This window comes from Anopheles bellator, chromosome 2 (assembly GCF_943735745.2).
Source record: "Anopheles bellator chromosome 2, idAnoBellAS_SP24_06.2, whole genome shotgun sequence".
In the NCBI taxonomy this organism is placed as follows: domain Eukaryota; kingdom Metazoa; phylum Arthropoda; class Insecta; order Diptera; family Culicidae; genus Anopheles; species Anopheles bellator.
This window is the reverse complement of record NC_071286.1, coordinates 27,653,350-27,670,252: the sequence shown is the minus strand read 5'-3', so window position 1 is coordinate 27,670,252 and position 16,903 is coordinate 27,653,350. Positions and strand designations below refer to the sequence as shown.

General features: G+C 48.7%; 1 protein-coding gene across 1 annotated transcript in view; it reads left to right on the top strand.

The window, feature by feature from the left end:
• The first annotated feature begins 206 nt into the window (after positions 1–206).
• The window catches only part of LOC131209726 (FMRFamide receptor-like), a 51,579-nt gene continuing 34,882 nt past the window's right edge, over positions 207–16,903 (top strand). The window contains exon 1 of the mRNA XM_058202857.1: positions 207–255. The gene's annotated coding sequence lies outside the window, so the exon portion shown is untranslated. The remainder of the gene's footprint in view (positions 256–16,903) is intronic.

Below are 16,903 nucleotides of genomic sequence, written 5' to 3'. Positions count from 1 at the left end.
GTGTCACTTCGCCAGGGAAAAGTTTGAAAAATTCGAGCAAAAAGCAGTTGCTGCAGAGAGTCAGTTGTTTGAAGTTCTTGTGAAAGTGTTGCTCTTTTCAATCGTTGTGCTCACCGAAAGAAAAACGAAGGGAGTTTGTGAATGAAAAGTGTAGCGCTGGTGAATGGAAAGTCGGCGAAAGTATCTTCTTCCCGTCGGTTGGTGATAAAGAAACTACGCCCATTGAATGGAAATAGAACGGATCGGAAAACTCAGGTAAACAAAAACCATCAAGGTTTCGGGTTTTTGCTGAAGAACTTCTGAAAGCTTCCACTTTCGTTCCATACAAAACCATGTGAATAGGGTTTCAGATCTTGGAAGAAGTTTCGAAATTTGTAGCACAAGCCACGAGCATCGTAATTATCTGATTACCTTTCGCTACGGAGAAACCGAAGAACTGTGCATATTTGCCTTCAATCTCTTGATCTTCGCGTGTTTCTTTTTTGTACTGTGAAATTCTTGAGCAAAGATTTTAATGACGGTAGACGATGGAAGAAAGTAACACCGAAGTAGGAACGAACGGGCCAAGTATCCAGATAAAAGTGGAATGCCCATTATCATTATCACATTTCTCCACAAAGTTAGCCGAAGGTGGAAGTTTGTCTAGATTTGCGACCCAAAAATGCGAAATGAACAAATTTTAACATTCTTATCATAATTTTGTCCAAGAATTCGTAACACAGCAAAACCGACCCGCCAGAGCTGGCCGACGCAAACGCGGGTTTTAGAGGGTTAATTTGATGATTTTTGGGGCACCCGGAGGGAAAAGTTTCATATCGGCCGATTGTAAAGTTTTACGATGCGCCTCGGCAAGCGGTTATGTCCAGCGACTTGAGGCGAGCACATTTCGCACCAGAGGCGGGTTGCGAAACCTTCTTCCGTGTCATGAAGTAAAAAAAATGTCAGCTAGAATCCTACCCCATAAACCATGGTACGACGATTGGCCAGTAGCAAAAAGAAAGGAAACGTTTGTGACAACAAACAAAAAATTTTCTCGTTTTTGTTTTTTAGGACCTTTTGGACGCTTAACTCAGCCAAGTATTTTGATGCGTGGCGCAGGCAAGTAAGAGTTTACAGCCCCAAATGGAGGCGCCAGGTGGCTGACGTTGCTTTTGATGCTAATTTTGTCTCACATTGGCGCATTGTCCGCTAAACAGTAAATTAAACTATTATTAGCGTCTCGATTTCTGTCCGGTGGTGACACACGGTACGGCCAAACGGTGTCCCCGGTGTTGGGAATGGCGGGCTTACAAGGGTTAAAAGAAAGGACACACTGTTTTGGTTGCGACAATGTCTGGGCGATAGGAACGCACCTTGAACCGCAGGTTGGACCTCATCCATCCCGTGCGGGATGATCGTTCGTCCCATTTCATAGTCGGTTTCCCTCGCTACTCAAAACAAACTATGACGCTGCACACATTTATGCGCTACATTAGCATACAAACGAACCGTAGTGCCGCCCAGCGGGGCACCTCTATTCTGAAGGCAATTAAAACTTGACGTATTTTGATCACAAACAAGGCGCGCACTCGGCGACTGTTCGCACCCTCAAATCTCATTAAAAGTTAACAAATTGCGTTCGATCGCCGGGCTACCGGGAAACCGGGAAGTTCTCGGGAAGTTGTATCAGAATTAGAACGCGCGAGGGAGCGAGAGGCAGAAAAACATTGTAACTTTTGCTGTTTGCCAGCCCGGTCCGGCAGGCAGCACCTGAAGACAAATGGCGACCGGCGACCCAAGAGTCGGCTTCTCGGGGCCGAGTCGAAGATAAACCAAAGTGAGCCGTGCCTTGGCGACCTTCACAGTCGACAGTCAGCGTGTGGCCAAAAAGTTTGTGGTTGGCCACGTCTTCAGCTTCCGAAAAGTTACGTCAACAAAGGTGCGTTCGCGGTTCGCGATTAGGAAAGCGATAAGAGCCGTGAAGCGTGGAGCCCTTTCTTTTGCAGCTGGCCACCAGGACCAGACCTGCCAGACAGGCGCGTGAAACCGGGTGGCCATCACCTTCACGCTGTGTCGCTGTGGCCGTGAAAATGGCGCGGCTGCGGCCCCATTAATTGGTATTAGCCAAGGGAAGTTTGCCAAAAGAATAAACGTGGTAGAATAGAGTGTGTTTCGGTGGCATTTCGGTGGCCGCCTTTTGCCGCTATTTACGACCCACTTCCGGTGAACTTTTACCGGTGGGTGGTGTGTTTTCCACCAGCAGGATACCAGGCTAGACCAGGTGGGAGGTAGGGCCGGTCGCTGTGTCAACAAGCGCACGACGAGTGCGCTACGGAACCCGTAATTATGTGCGGACTCCGATCGTAGATTAGCCGATGGCTGTGGCTTGGTCCGACTGATCAAAGAGAGCGATACGGAGCGTCCACGTCCACGGGTGACATCCTGCACCATTGCATCCTGCATGCAAACAAATCATTTGCCACGGAGTGGTTCGAATGGACAGAAGCGGTGGGAAATAAGCCGACACCACAGTGTAACGGGTGCCTCAAACTATTCGCCGCAGATATCAGCCCGGTCGGGTGGAGTGGAAAAATTAAAGCATTTATTATGCCGAGTGCCGTCGCTTTGGCACTTTAATTGACCTGAAGGGTCCCCCAAATGTAAATGTAATTAATTTTCAGCGTCCGCAGTGGAGAGAGCGCGATCGTACCCGGATGTGTAACAGTTACATGGCCGCTTGCTGTTTCGGCTTAAGCGTCGGTGGTAACAGTGAAATAATTAGTTGGTGATCATTGTTCAGCCACGGTGACCGAGAGAGCAATTAGTGTTTGGCGGAAGCCAGTGTCGACCAGTGTCAAACTAGACCACAAAATGGGTGAATTTATTAACGTTTCGCGGCCGGGAGCGGATGCATTGGGTACAAAAATCGAATTAATGAACACAAAATAAACGCTCGTTTGAGAATAAATCCCCGTTGGCAAGGATTTTGCAACGATTTGCTTTTGGCCGCCACTCGGCGGTCACGATGTAAAAAGTTGAATGTTTTTCGCAGAACCGATTTTGTAAACATTCTGCACGACCTTTTTTGCTGTCCCGACGTTTCGCTGCGAGTCTCCGATTCGATTGTTGGTCCAACAAAAGGGCCACCAATCTTTCGTAACGAGTCTACCGAAGGAAGCTCCTAATTGCCCCTAATCCGGTTTCGCGTTTGATGAACCGTAAAAGATTGCGACTGAAGAGGAAAACATTATAAAATAAAAAGAACCAGCAATGGCGGGAAAAAAAGCCACAACCTCATCGCCGTCACCGGAAAATGCTAACTGTCGAAGCGACGAAGAAAAATGATTCACGTCTCGCCCGGAATCTTGGTTGAGTTCTTTTTTCCGGATTCCAGTCCGCAAGATGAGAGTGCGTAATGTGAGGGCTGGTGCGCGGCTTACGGATTCCCTCATCAATATTACCATCACAGAGTCTGTTCTACCGAGTGTTACGAGATGCGTTCCGGCGCTGCAAGATGGGCCAATTTGCTGTCGTTCGGCGAAAATCCTAATTAGCAACGACATCAACGCGACTTTCGAGCTCCTAGCGCAAGGCCCGCCAGCCGTGGAAAGTTTGGCAACGTTTGGCGGGAGCTCGGCTCGACCTGCCAGAGGCTCTTTGAAGATGATTTAGTGCCATCAGCCTAATCATCCGGAACGACACCGGAAACAACACCGGAAAGCACTTCTTGCCGGAAGTCGCGCGTGGCGAAGCGTCGATCGCTGTCATCCGGACTTTCGGTAGATTTAATAATAGCACCCCCACCGGTGGAAGCGATCCTTCTCGGAGTTCTGGCCGGTCTGTCAACAGGAACTTTCTCGCCGGTGTGAGCATGTTCGATGAATTTGGGCGTAAGCAATTGTTGCAATATAAATGAAGCATGATGAATCTGGAGGTGTCTGGAGCGCGTGACGTTCGTTCGTGACACAGAAAGCATAGCGCACATCTCATTAGTCAACCCAGAGTGGGCGCCAGGGGTTCCCAAGTTCGTGCGATGGACATGATTGATAAACGCATAAAAGTTCTCGGCTTTAATTGCCTCCGCGTGTCAGCCGTGGGCAGGTGTCCGCCGATGAGTCGATGGTCGGGATTATCGTTTGCTTTGTCGTCACTATTGATTCACAGCAGTGGTCGTTAACTCACAAATGTCGTTCAGGACACGTGGGGACACTTACGAGTAACGCACAATGGCGTCTACACATTTATGAAACTAATAGCTAGTTGGCAGTTTGGGAAACTTTTACGAAACGAATGGGATCCATTGGCGTAGAACCATCTAGAGCCATGCTGGTTGGTCCTCGGGGAAAGCTTCAATAGAAAACCGGTTCGTTTCGCTGAAAAAAAAATCCACACTCAAGAGATTCCCTTGGTGTCCTGGCATCCCTCATGGCAGTTGTGTTGGCATGCTTAAGAGGGCAAGTGATTGCAAGAAGAACTCCCTGGAGCCAATCATAAACTCACCCCACCAAAACGTGCCGTGGCGTGGTTTGTAAATCAATTATACACCCCAAACGGACACAGGGCGCCGGTCGACACGCTCAGCATAATCTGTGCCACATTATGCGCGAAATTGACTGTGGGAAGGTGTTTGTCTGCGTGTTGATACTGTTGGGCGCAGTGTTTTAACGGCGCATTTGCTCTTTTTGGCCTCGCGATTAACTCGCGATTGGGGCGACAAAAGTTCGAGTCTCGAGTTTCGCGCGAAATAAAATTAACTCGCGAACTTCCAAGCGTCGTTTCGCATACCAAAAATGAGAGGGTCCTCTCCCAGAAGCGGATAACGGTTTTAACGGTTCACCAAAGTTTTATATCCCTTTTATTCCGAGGGCGACTGGCGCACTCGCGGATCCAACGGTGCCGCGGTGGTAGTTCTTTGCATAAACAATGCAAATGAGCGTTGGCGTCAGGTGGAAAGTGAAAATCTAATTTCCCACGCCAATCAGGCAAATGGATTTTCTTTCGCTTTCGCTTCAAACACCGGAACATCCGGTCTCCGGATTTTTCCCCGATCCGAAGCCTCTTGACAATCAAACAATCGAACGCACTGTTCGATGGGCGGACGAAGTGGGCACCATTCAATCTTGAAAATGGACCTTCGGAAATGAATCAAGAACAGTCCCGGATCTCGTTCCCAGACGAGCATCTCGTAAGCAGACAGAATCGAATAGAGTTAACGGCCCATTTCGATCCCATCCGTAGCTACTGGATGTACTTTAAGAGGGGTTTGTTTGCCGGCCAGGAATTCAAAAAGCGAGAAGTGAGCGTTGGGGCGCGATGGTCAACTAATTTGTTGGCCAACCTTTATCTCTGAAAACGAGAGGCCACGGAAGGTGCGAAACATCCGATTGCGAATGAAATTGTTCGGGGCGCTCCCAGTGTTTGCGGAGCTAAAAACTTGCCCCGTCTGCCCGGCGGCCGTTGGTCGGGTTGTCGGCAGTTGAAACGGATCGACTCCCTTTGCGTCGTATTTGATGAGGGATTATTCAAACGGCCACAAAAGCAGGAAGGAGCTTTCAACGGACCGGATTCGGACGGACAACTACGCGATCGTGGCGCAACTTTTATGGCCCACGCAGAAAGCATCCGCCTTTCGTTTTTCGTTTACCACCGCTATGGATCGTTAATTTTGTGGCATGTCTTCCGGCATCACGGGCGTCCTCGGGAAGGACCCCACTCTGGTGGATCCCGAAAATCCGGCTACCATGACGACCACCACATACCGTGGAGGCCACGGAAAATAAAAACCACAAACTTTAGACAGCCGTAACCACATCGCTTACGCTGCCCGTTACTAAACCTGCCTGTCGGATGTTGGACAGTAGCAGCCGCAGCCGCGCTTTGAAAGGGCAGTAAATCAGACCCCGAGAAAGGCACCCGACGATGGTCAATCCGCGGCCATGCGCTTCTCTTTGCAGAACCATTTTCCTCCCGCAAGCAATCCACTCCGGTATCTTCTTTTGCCCGCTTTAGCTCTCCAGCGAGAACTTGCGAAACACACACAACCCGTCGAACGACAGGCGTTGCAGAAAAAAAGTTATGATTTGCTATCATCAGCTAGATTTTCACACACCGCGACCCCTGGACGTCCTTCGCCGGCGGAAACGGCTTTCCGGTTCCGAAGCGGTCCAAACATTTCCTCTGCCGAGGTGTTTGCTGCAGTAAAATTTTGGGTTTCGGCGACCACGGGCAAGCACGTCGATTCTGAACGCGTAAAAAGTATATTTACTTTTCGCCACTCCTCCAAACCAGACGTTGGATGGTGGCAAGACTTTGAACCGGTTGAGCCCGCGAATTATGTGGATTTGGGACCCGGGAGAAAGAGTCGCCGTCGTCGAAACAAAGTTTGCGAAGCAGTGGCAATCTAATGAACGCGTCCCGGTATGTGGTAGGGCACCCCGTTCGCTTTTATGGCAATCCGGATTACGGTACATCCGGGGCTAAATTTATTGAGCCATCGCCAGGTGGCCCACCTGGCGCCGGTAAGCATCCCCCTAGTGGGCGATGCTTTAAGATGGAGCGAATGAAACGCGCAACAGAAAGTTCCTGCAGAAAGCCAAGCGAATGGCCAAGCGAAGGCTGAGCTTAGTAAGTCAATCTGTGCGGTTTAAGCGCTCGAATGGCAAACCCCTAGATCAAATAAACTGCAACTCGATAATAGAAATGCAAATTGTAGGTCTTGAGCAGAGTCAAAGAGCAAATGGGCCATGGAGTGACTTTTCAACCCCGTTTATGGAGCACACAAATTGAAGGATTTTCCACCCGCCAACCGCTCCGAACGGGGTCTCGGAGTGCAGTCATCGACACATTGAATTGGTTCATCTGGAAAAGGTTTGTTTCTTCATCAGCAATGTGCCCCGGCCACAAGTGTTGTGTAGCGTCACAAGCGGACACTCGACAATATGGTGCGAACAGACAGAGCATCTGTATTCCCGGTGTGTCCCACATCGGGAGACGAATCTGCTAGTAATTGATTTGCATTCGCATGCAAATTCGTGCAGAGTGCACATCAACCGAAAGACGCAGTGCACGGGCCCCAGGACCAGGACCGCACCGCACCGGGACCGATGCGAGATCGATGCGAGTGACAAAAGTGGAATATGAAATGAATGCTCCATCAGCACGTTTAGCAAGTTGTTGCAGCGTGGATTTCACGAGCGCACGTCAAAAGGTTGTACGGTCACACGGATTGACAATCCAGCAGAGCAGAGGATCTGGTCTGGGGTTGTGACCGGTACTTCCTCGGGAGACCGTTTCGATGTATAATCGGTTGGATTATGGCGCAATCCTGTAGGGATAGCGATAGAACGGTACGACATGCACGCATTCGAATCCAGCTTCATTAGGGTTCGGTTGAAATGGAGTTTGGGAAAAGTTTCTCCATCGGATTGAGATTGTTAAAAATCTTAGAATGATTGGAATTGTGGTACTACTTCTATACTTTTACTAGATCGACAAAATTTCTGAAACTTAATCTGAACTAAAAGTGGAAATGAATACGCAGATTCCCTACATCAGTCTTCAGATGCTATGTAGTGTTGAGTTGTTATCGTTCCACCAACGTTCAATCGCATAAATCTAAAGCAGAAAGTAATCAAAAAATTCCCTCAGGAGGAGAACGATTTACATCAGGTAGTTGAAGGACAGCGGAAAGCCGATGGACACCCGTGGCAGGTTAAACCGTCCCTCCAGACCTCATTACAAGTGGGGAGGTTCCCTTTCAGAGGCGTCGTTGGATGCACTGGCAAATGAGCCGCAAGCCGCTCTGGCAAAAAGAGCTTTACCACCGCTCTATCAGTCCTTCCTTCATTGTGCAAATAATTCTCGACATAATCACAAGCCAATCATAAGCGTCTAGGCGGGAAGTTCGTTCTCGTCAAGACGACAGCGAGGATTAGCAGCGGGATCCATTCCGGTGCGCGATTACTGGAGCGCACCAAACGGAACTGCTTGTCACCGCACCGAAGCCAATTAGCAATTCATCACTTCCTGTGCGCAAGCAGTCCGCAAGGAATTAGATGGCAAGTACCAAACGTCATTAAAATGTAACCGCCTGCCGAGAAAATCTCCCTTAGCTGTAATTCGATAAATACATTGCTTAAGGAATGAAATATTAATAATTTCGTGGGAACGGACTGTTCCCGAAACCGTTTATTTTATTTCGTCTTGCTTCTTCAAAAGTAATGTTATGGTTGATTTATCATTTCCTGTGGCTTAGAATGACATACCAGCAGCAGCAACCCAGGTTCCTCTCATTCAAGCGGATCAGATCGTTGAGTTGATTTTAATTTGATTGACCATAATGTAGTCTGCATCAGCAAATCAGAGCTCCAGGTGAAACGCAAAGTCTAGGATCAACCATCGACCGGTGCTATTACTTTGCCACCGATCATTGGATAACATTATTATTTGATAGCGTAACACAATTTGCCTTGATTGATTGAGTTAAGCCCACCAGTGTAAGTTCAGCATCCCCAAAGACAATATTCTCTCTCTCTTTCTCTCTCGCGTTGCAAAAGCATTCCTGCAACCAGGTATCTCCAGGATAATCCTTGCAGGAAGTACTGGCGTATCAGAATAAATTTCACCGCAGGCACAGTGCAAGTCTCGGTATGTCAGCTTTAAAAGTCGTAGTTACAGTAAGAGAGCAACGGTAAGAGTAGCAAGAGAGCCTTACATCGACCGATTTACGCTCGTCGACGCATTTCAATTATAAAGTGCACTTTGGCATCCTTCGCAGCGTCGTTGTTCTTCGCTCCTCGTCGGAAGCTCTTTCCTCGTTTGTGCCCTTGAGGGCGGTCTTCTTGGTCGGTTTTTCAACCGAGTCTAGCAAACCAAACGCTTTGGGTTGTGGTCAGCACCATAAATCTCTCGGGCAGCAACACGTCGAGCCGGTCACCGGGCACGGCCAGTGTGCCGGGGTGGGTGAAATATCTATGTAATCGAACATTATCGACAACGCATCCTCCGCCGTTGCCCTTGGTTGTTAACAAGCGAGCGACCTCTCGGGGCTCATGTCAACATACACAACAGAAGCCAGCACCGGCGGGTGGGTGTCACGTGCGAAAGCTTTCAATCTGCCGAACGTGTCCGCAAGGTCCTGCCGGTGGCTACCGGGTTCGATGCGCCCCCGGGAACATCATCGATCATGTATCTTACTTAGATTAAGGGATACAGCAAGGAGGCCAAACATGGTCACGAACGGTAATCGCGAAACAATTGGTTAAACATACCGTCGGAGAATCGATGAAAAGTGGTCAGTGTTTGTTTGGAAGGAAGTGCGTAAGCGCCAATAATTAACATTATAAGGTTAGAACACTAAGCTCTAAGATTTGAAGCGGAACGTGGATTGAAGTGGAAAACTTGACAACGGCATGTAACAAACCGCTCAGCACCGCGTTCAAGCGAACATAAGGAAGAGGTGATAAAAGTGAGCGACCGATAATCATTATTGAACCATAATCTGTTAAACAAACTGCGCAACAAATAATGAACTTCCGTAACGACGCAAAGTGTCGTTCCTCGTTAAGCGCGTGTTGGCTGCTCCGTGGCGCACACTTGCTACCTAACGCCCATCGTGCGGTTCACGGTGCTGCACTTTCCGCACTCCGGTGCACCGACATCCTGCCCCAGCCGGGTGGTTGTAAATTATGCGTGATGGCATGAAACATGCACTACGACCCCCCCAGACCCGGCAAGTATAATGGAGTGTTGCTCGGGTCTGCGTCACTGTGTCCGGGACAGCCGTGCCCTCCCGAGCCGGGTGTGGAACGTGAAAATGTCACCATGAAAAATTGAGCAAATTGCGCCCGACCGCTGGCCAGTGAGAGCAACAGGGCGCCGATGCAAGCACTTTATTGATGACCGAAATGGGACATTTTATCACGCTCACCATTATCGGTGGGACCGTCATCCTCACGAACGAGGACGACGAACGTCACCATATTCAGCGTGAGTAGGAGAAATAAACGAGTGAAAAGAGGGATTAGTTTGCTCACTCGCCGCAATCACTGATGCCATTCAAAAGGACTCAAGTCGAAAAACAATATTGAAGATTATTTGCCAACAAATATTACACAGTTTCAATGGCGTCTCTTTCGCAACAGGATGGTTTGCTGTACGAAGTCTTTTGTTTCAATTTTTCCACTTTTCCTGGAAAAATTTCCTACGATTCCAGTGCCACTTCAAGGAAGCTACTCCGCGTTGCTGACGCACAACTTCTGTCTGGGCTACAATCATGTTCTTTTCTCAGAAAAAAAACTATCCATTGAACCGTTTATCTTGAGGAAAATCATTGTGATGCGAAGTGCGCCCTTCATGCGCATGTTGATCATGTGACGGGCGTTCAGTCAGTCCATGCATTCAGTTGCATCTCTTATGGCAATAACAAACATGGGACAAACGATGCACTCAGTGTCATTCGATGAGCTTATTTGTGTTCCATTGTTTACTTTGATGATAGCTGTAACGTTTTCGGAATACATAATGCATCTCACGAAGAGTGTTAGATATCACTCCCTTTAATATCTACGATGTTGCTTTTCCCGGATGATCCGTTCAGATTTCATTGCGACATTATTGTATGCTGAACAACAGTCGGAGGACGAATTGATGGCTGCTGTCGAACATTCGTTACGTAGCATTCTACCTCATAGAGCAATCTCGAAAGCAATTGGCATCCGTGCACAAACACAAACCTAGTGTAATAAAATCAAATATCTTCTTTTCATGTGTCTTCTCGAACACACTCGCGAACTTGAGAGCCGTTCATCGATTAGAGATTTGATACAAGAGCTCGCATATACTCCCGACGGGAGCCATTCTTCGTCGAGACTCCAGCGCTAACCTTGCCCCAAGGATGCCACTTCCGCATTGAGGTTCACCTGTCATCGGTGTTTGCTCTTTTTACGATCTCGGTTTACAGTTGCTCCTTTTCGGGAGGGGGAACAGATTATAAGCAGCCAACGTCACTCAAATCGCAGCAAATGGATTTAGCACGCGAGGAAGCGGCAGAAGCTGTGACTCAATCAAGGGACGATGAAAACGATGAAGCTATTTTAACGCCGCACGGCTCTCTCGTGCGGTATGGTTATGTAAATCATTCCCAAACCTTGACGTTCGCGAAAATCTTGTAAACAAGATTTTTTTCTCTCACACGGAATTGTGTTAACTTTATTAGCGAAGCTCTTTTGGCTCCGCTCGGGGGTTGAAAACTGAGCGTTTGGGATTTTTGGCGCACCACGCAACGAGCCACCTGCGGACTGAGAGAAGATGAATAAAGTGGCCATAATAAGGTCCCTTTTTTGTCGGTTTTATTCCGTTTACTCGATAAAACATACACGAAGCCGAACCGGAAAACATACACCGTTTTTGGGTGGGAAAACAATTTTGGAGGTGCCTGCTGTTGGAGGACCGTTTTTCCACACTTCCCATTAGAAGGCCGGTTCCAGGTACGGGCGGAGGCACCCAAGGTGGTGGAACGGAAATTAATGCGCTTGTTTGTTTACATAACGATGCTTCATTAGCGTAGAGGGTACCACCACCAGAGATCCCCGCAGAAATCATTACCAGCGACGATCGGCGATCATGACTTGAGACTACATCCGTCTTTGAAAATTATTTAGGAACAGAGCCCGAAACAAAACAAACGTACGAACGAAGACCACAAACATAAAAATCCTTCACTCAAAACGGCCGGCCAACCGACGAATCGGTTACAACTTTCGGCCGGCCTCTGCGCCCTGTTGCGTCGTCGGAACGCAGTTTCTATACACGCGTTGCGAGGAAATTCACCGAAAATATATATATTCCCCGAGGGCGACCATGGCACCTTTTCGTGTTTGGCGCAAGACATTCGGCACCGCCGACACCGTCCACCGTGCGCGCACCTTCGCGTATTACGCGTTAATGTCGCCGACTGACAGTTTTTCGTCACGGGTTCATCCATCCACAGCTTGCGAGTTGAGTCCCAGTCGGGGCCGACTCGAGTGCGGAGTGCATGCAGCGTGCTGGTCAGCGTGGGTATTTACGGCATCAACACAACAACACCTTCACCGTCTTCGCCCACCCGACGGCAGGTTTTTTAGTGGAAGCAGATGCGACTTTGGCCACCATTCAACCCGACCCTCAGTGAAGCTACAGTAGAGGGGACTGCTGACGGCAGGCGGTAATATGTTACCAAAATAACACACCCAACGGGCGGCCATCGACCACCAGCGACGGTGAATGTCGTGTGAAACTACTTGTTGTCTTTCGCCCGATTTCGTGCTGCTGTTCTTTTTATGTTTCTTGTATCACTTTCAATGTTAACCATCGGCATTGTTTTGTTTTCTCGATGTTGAATTAATTATTTCAATCGTTCGAATTCCTGGGAGGTTGAGGACCCTCTAACGAACGATCGACACCTCAAAGCCACTGATTCGCTGTACTCTTGTTTTAATATTGGTGAATGTTAACGCCAACCCGGAGTATTCGGAGGGCCACAATAAATTGAAAAACCAGCCTACGGATAACGAATAAAATTGTCAGCTCCTGACCGAGATCCACTTCAGAACGTCAGATGGTTTTACCCACGCGTCAAGTGCACGGAAGCGGCCTCGTTTTTCCGGCGTGTTTTGTTCCAACCGGCGCCTCTGTCTTCGGGCGAAAGCCAGCATCTTAAAGAGGCACACAGTCGAATAAATTCACGCACTTACCCGCGACGACGGCAACACCGGCACGAGTACTAGCGTTTGTCTCAGAGCCGGAGGGCTGAGAACAAGTTCCCCGAAACCGACTTTACAACGGGATTGTTTTATTTACCGTGCTGTGTTTTTGCGATCTCTTTGCCGCCGTGCGGTTTTCTGCTCTACACAACGTGTACAACACGACACCCTTGGGCTGCTGTTGCTGGGCTGGGCCCCGTTGTTGTGTTGGGACAGTGTTGCCGGGGACGATGATCGGATCGCGCCGCAGAATTGCTAAATTGCTACGGCAGGCTTCCGCCCACCGCTTTGGGGATGACGACGATGACGATTCGTGCTGAATGGTGCTCGAAAGCGATTTCTTGTGGCGCGCACGTGACTCGAGAATCTTGCCCGGGGGTGACCAACCAGTGACAGTTTGGGCCAAACGCCAAGACCTTTGGCTCTCGGAGCCATCATTTTTCCTTGTTAAGTTGCGCTCGCTCCCCGTCGGACAGAAGTCCAGCAGTCCGGGGCAGAAGTGGTGCCAAGCCGTTTTATCAACAGCAAACTATCTTGATAATGATTCCGGCACGTCTGGAAACCGTGTCGCATCGCAAAGCACGACCTTTGCACTTTTCGTGATACACAATCGAAGGCTGATCGTCTGATGTAATCGGTACGGGTCTTTAGGAAACTATAAAATAAACATTTCGTGGCGTCGTGAGTTTCCATCCGTTGCGTGAGATTTGTTTTGCCATAATCGAACACCATTTTTGTAGCGGTCGGTTTTTAAGGGGTGTCGCACAAAACACTTTTGGTTCACCGTTGAACCAGCCGCCGTCCTTCCGAACCACGTCATCGCGTCATGGGAAAACCATCGGGATTCGATTACACTCCGGACCGTGATGAATGGAAACGGGGCCCAGGCCGCCCGTGGAGCTTGGGGCCACATAAAACTCCCATGACGATAGTGTGTTGCGTAGGCAAAAGGGAGAAATTTGAAATTGAAGGAACCGAGGAGGAGCCCGAGCCCCGTACTGAACGAACGGCCGCACGTACCGACGGTTCCGGTTTGGCTTAACATCATTTTTCATCAATCCCATTGCCCGGGCCCTGAATGAAAAATGAAGAAATAATTCATGTGTGAAGATGAAATATTTCGTTCGCCGAACGGGCGCCTCCCGCAGCCACTCCTGCGGCCTTTCGCTTCCGGCGCATTATTGTTCCGGTTTTTCACACAACTTTAACTTGCCACTTCTGGAAGTGCGCTGCGTTCCTGAAGTGAAAGGGTTTATTTTATAGATTAAATTATCCGGCCCCGGCAGGGACGGTTTGGGAACAGTTCAAAACTGCATGATCATCGTTGCACGTCAAGCGTTTGTGTGTTGGAGGAATTGTAAACGTAATTGCTAGTCAGTGCTACTCTTTCGAGTTTCGCTTCGCCGAGGCTGAATCGAGTGAGGTGAGCAATCATGTTCATACTCTTGTTTCAAATTAAAGTTGTCAGGTTACGAACTTTCCAGAAAATTACAGAAATTTAACTCTAGAAACTGGTAAGAAGCAGGCAGAATTATGATTTTATGGTACAATACTAAATACTTATTCCGTTCCACAAACCATAGTATGGATCATAAACTTGACAAACAACAACGCCACGCATTTAAATCGCACTAAACTTCGAATCAAGCCAATTGTGTCCGGGTACCGAATTTACGCAATAAATCACAAGGGCCCGTGTTTCAACGTACAAACGATTTGTCCGTTTTTTCTTGGGGACTCCAACATGAGGTGTTGCGTCCGCCGTCGTCTTCACACATTCAAGTGGTTCGCATTATTTCATTTGTCCAATTTTGATAAACCTTGCTACGGCGGGCCCCAGCAGAGAAGGTGGTATCGTTTGCATAGTGCCACTGCACACGCCGCTTCCGCTCTTTTCCGCAGGAGCTATGCCCGTTGATTAGATTTGCTCGAAGTCCGACCCCTGTCCCCCGGGGGAGTTGTCCGAGTTGAATTCATTTCGTCCAGTCAATTGACACTAAACCTTGTTGCCGTCTTTTCGAAACCGTCGACGATGACCGGATCTTTTGACAGCTAAATATACGAACGACGGTGACGCCGAAGCTTGACGCCCTGGAGACCAGGCCGGAAACGTAGACAGTTAAGGTCTCGCATGTTTGCACTCTCCTATTAGGTTGGCTCATCAGCAGACCCTTGAACGTTTGATGGTTATTACCTCGCTATCGCTTAATTGACGGCCGGCACGTATCTGTATCATTCAAACGGAACTCTGTGATGGTTGGGTTTGAGGGGGGGAACATTTAGACAGGGAAATATGTTTACTGTCCAAGCGCTACAGGACACATTTGCCGATTGCATATTTCGTGCAGAGCGTTGACCCCGATGGACATTTCAGATACACCGGTTGCCACCGCATCAACCAACATGAGCTGCCCTCCGGGGAAAGCACTATCATTTTGAGCAAATAATGAGCCCGCAAACTGTGTGCCACGTGTCGCAATTATGTGTGCCACTGTTCCAACAACCTGTTAGCCTACGGAAAAATGCGGCCAAAAATGATTGAATTAAATAAGATGGAATGTGGTCCGTGCAGAACAACGTAACAGATTGAATACCGCCGTAATTGGGATGAAAATAACAAAAAGGATACGTCAAAAGTAAAAAAAAACCCTAGCGAGTGTATGGAAACCATAATAACATTATGCACTGCATTTTTGCGAGACATTTGCGTGCAATAAATTAACATTATGTCATCCACACCCGGTACGCTTGTTTGTCGGTGAAGCGTGATTACGGATTTCCATCACGAATTAACGCCATACCAGAGGGATAATTTGTAGCCATTTTGTTGCACTTTCCGTTGCCGAACCGAACTTTGCATTTCAATTTGCAATACAATCGACTATCGCCGAAAAAAGAAAGGCGAGCTTTAAACACTCCACTTTCTCGCCAACTTTCCACGGTCACGTGGATTGCGTGTGGCGAATCGTGAGTTGCAATTGTGTTGTGCCGCTGATTGCATCCGGAAAAGTTCAGAACCACATTTTTGCCAGGGCCCAACAGGGGCCCAACATGCACACCTAGCATTGGAAAGCCCAACGAACATTGCAAAGTTGTTTTATCGATGAAAAACGATTTTCCCCAACAATCACGAACGTTAATGAGTCAGCTCTAGTGAAGGGGCACTTTAGCATACGCTTTGCACCGACTGCCACACGGAAAACCCCGGGCCAGCGTATGTTGGCAATCAAAGAAAGATTGGTTTGAACGGCAACCTGTCACTGACTGTTGGCCGTACCATATTCTAGCCTTTAAATTGCCTTCATTTCATCAAATTACCTATTTCTGACTTCTGGGCTAGAGCGCGTCCCCGGGAAGCTCTGACGCACAAACCTGCTTCGTTGCTAATCGGTGCGCGACCATGTGTGGAACGAACAAAAACGGGTCCCTGCAGCAAACTGTGCTATCGGGTCCTCGGATTTTCTTCGGCAGGGGACATTTGGAAACGAAAATTGGCGACGAGAAACAACTTTCCAAAACCACCACCAGACCGACGACCATCGCCGTCTTCCGGTGGCTGGTGCCAAACACTTTTAAGTCGATGTGTTGCGGAAGATAAAGTTTCCCGTTCCTGGCCACGGCGGTCCCAACTTTGCCCGCCGGAACTGCCGAACCGACTGTCGGAATGTCGTTCCAAATCCAATAACAACCTCACAATGCGTCAACCCCGGCCGGCCGTGCTGGTGGCGAAAAGTTTTCCGACTTTCCTTTTCGTCACACTCGCCGAGGATCGCTGATTTAATCTCGCATCGGCCCCGGCTCCCATATGTAGCGTTGGCCCTAGCCCGACCGCGCGCAACGCTGAAGAAGATAATAACACTACTCGACGACCCGCGTAGATCCGGCGTGAGGTCCTCGTGTGCGGCCCCCGGAGTGGATGCGGAAGCGTTTACTCTACAGGTTTACGGTCTCGGTCCGCCTCGAGCCACTTATAACACTTTATCTGTCCCATGTGACACCGTTTCGAAACGAATTTCCATAATCTTTCTATCCGAACCGGGTGGTTGAGGATCTTGAGTGGTTCCCAGTTTTCCTGCCCCGGTCGCCAACCAATTGCCCACGTGAGGACTTTTGTGTCGCCATAAAATTTGTCCAAGCACGGGCAGAAAATTCAATGAAAGGCATAAAAACTTATGGGGGAGCGA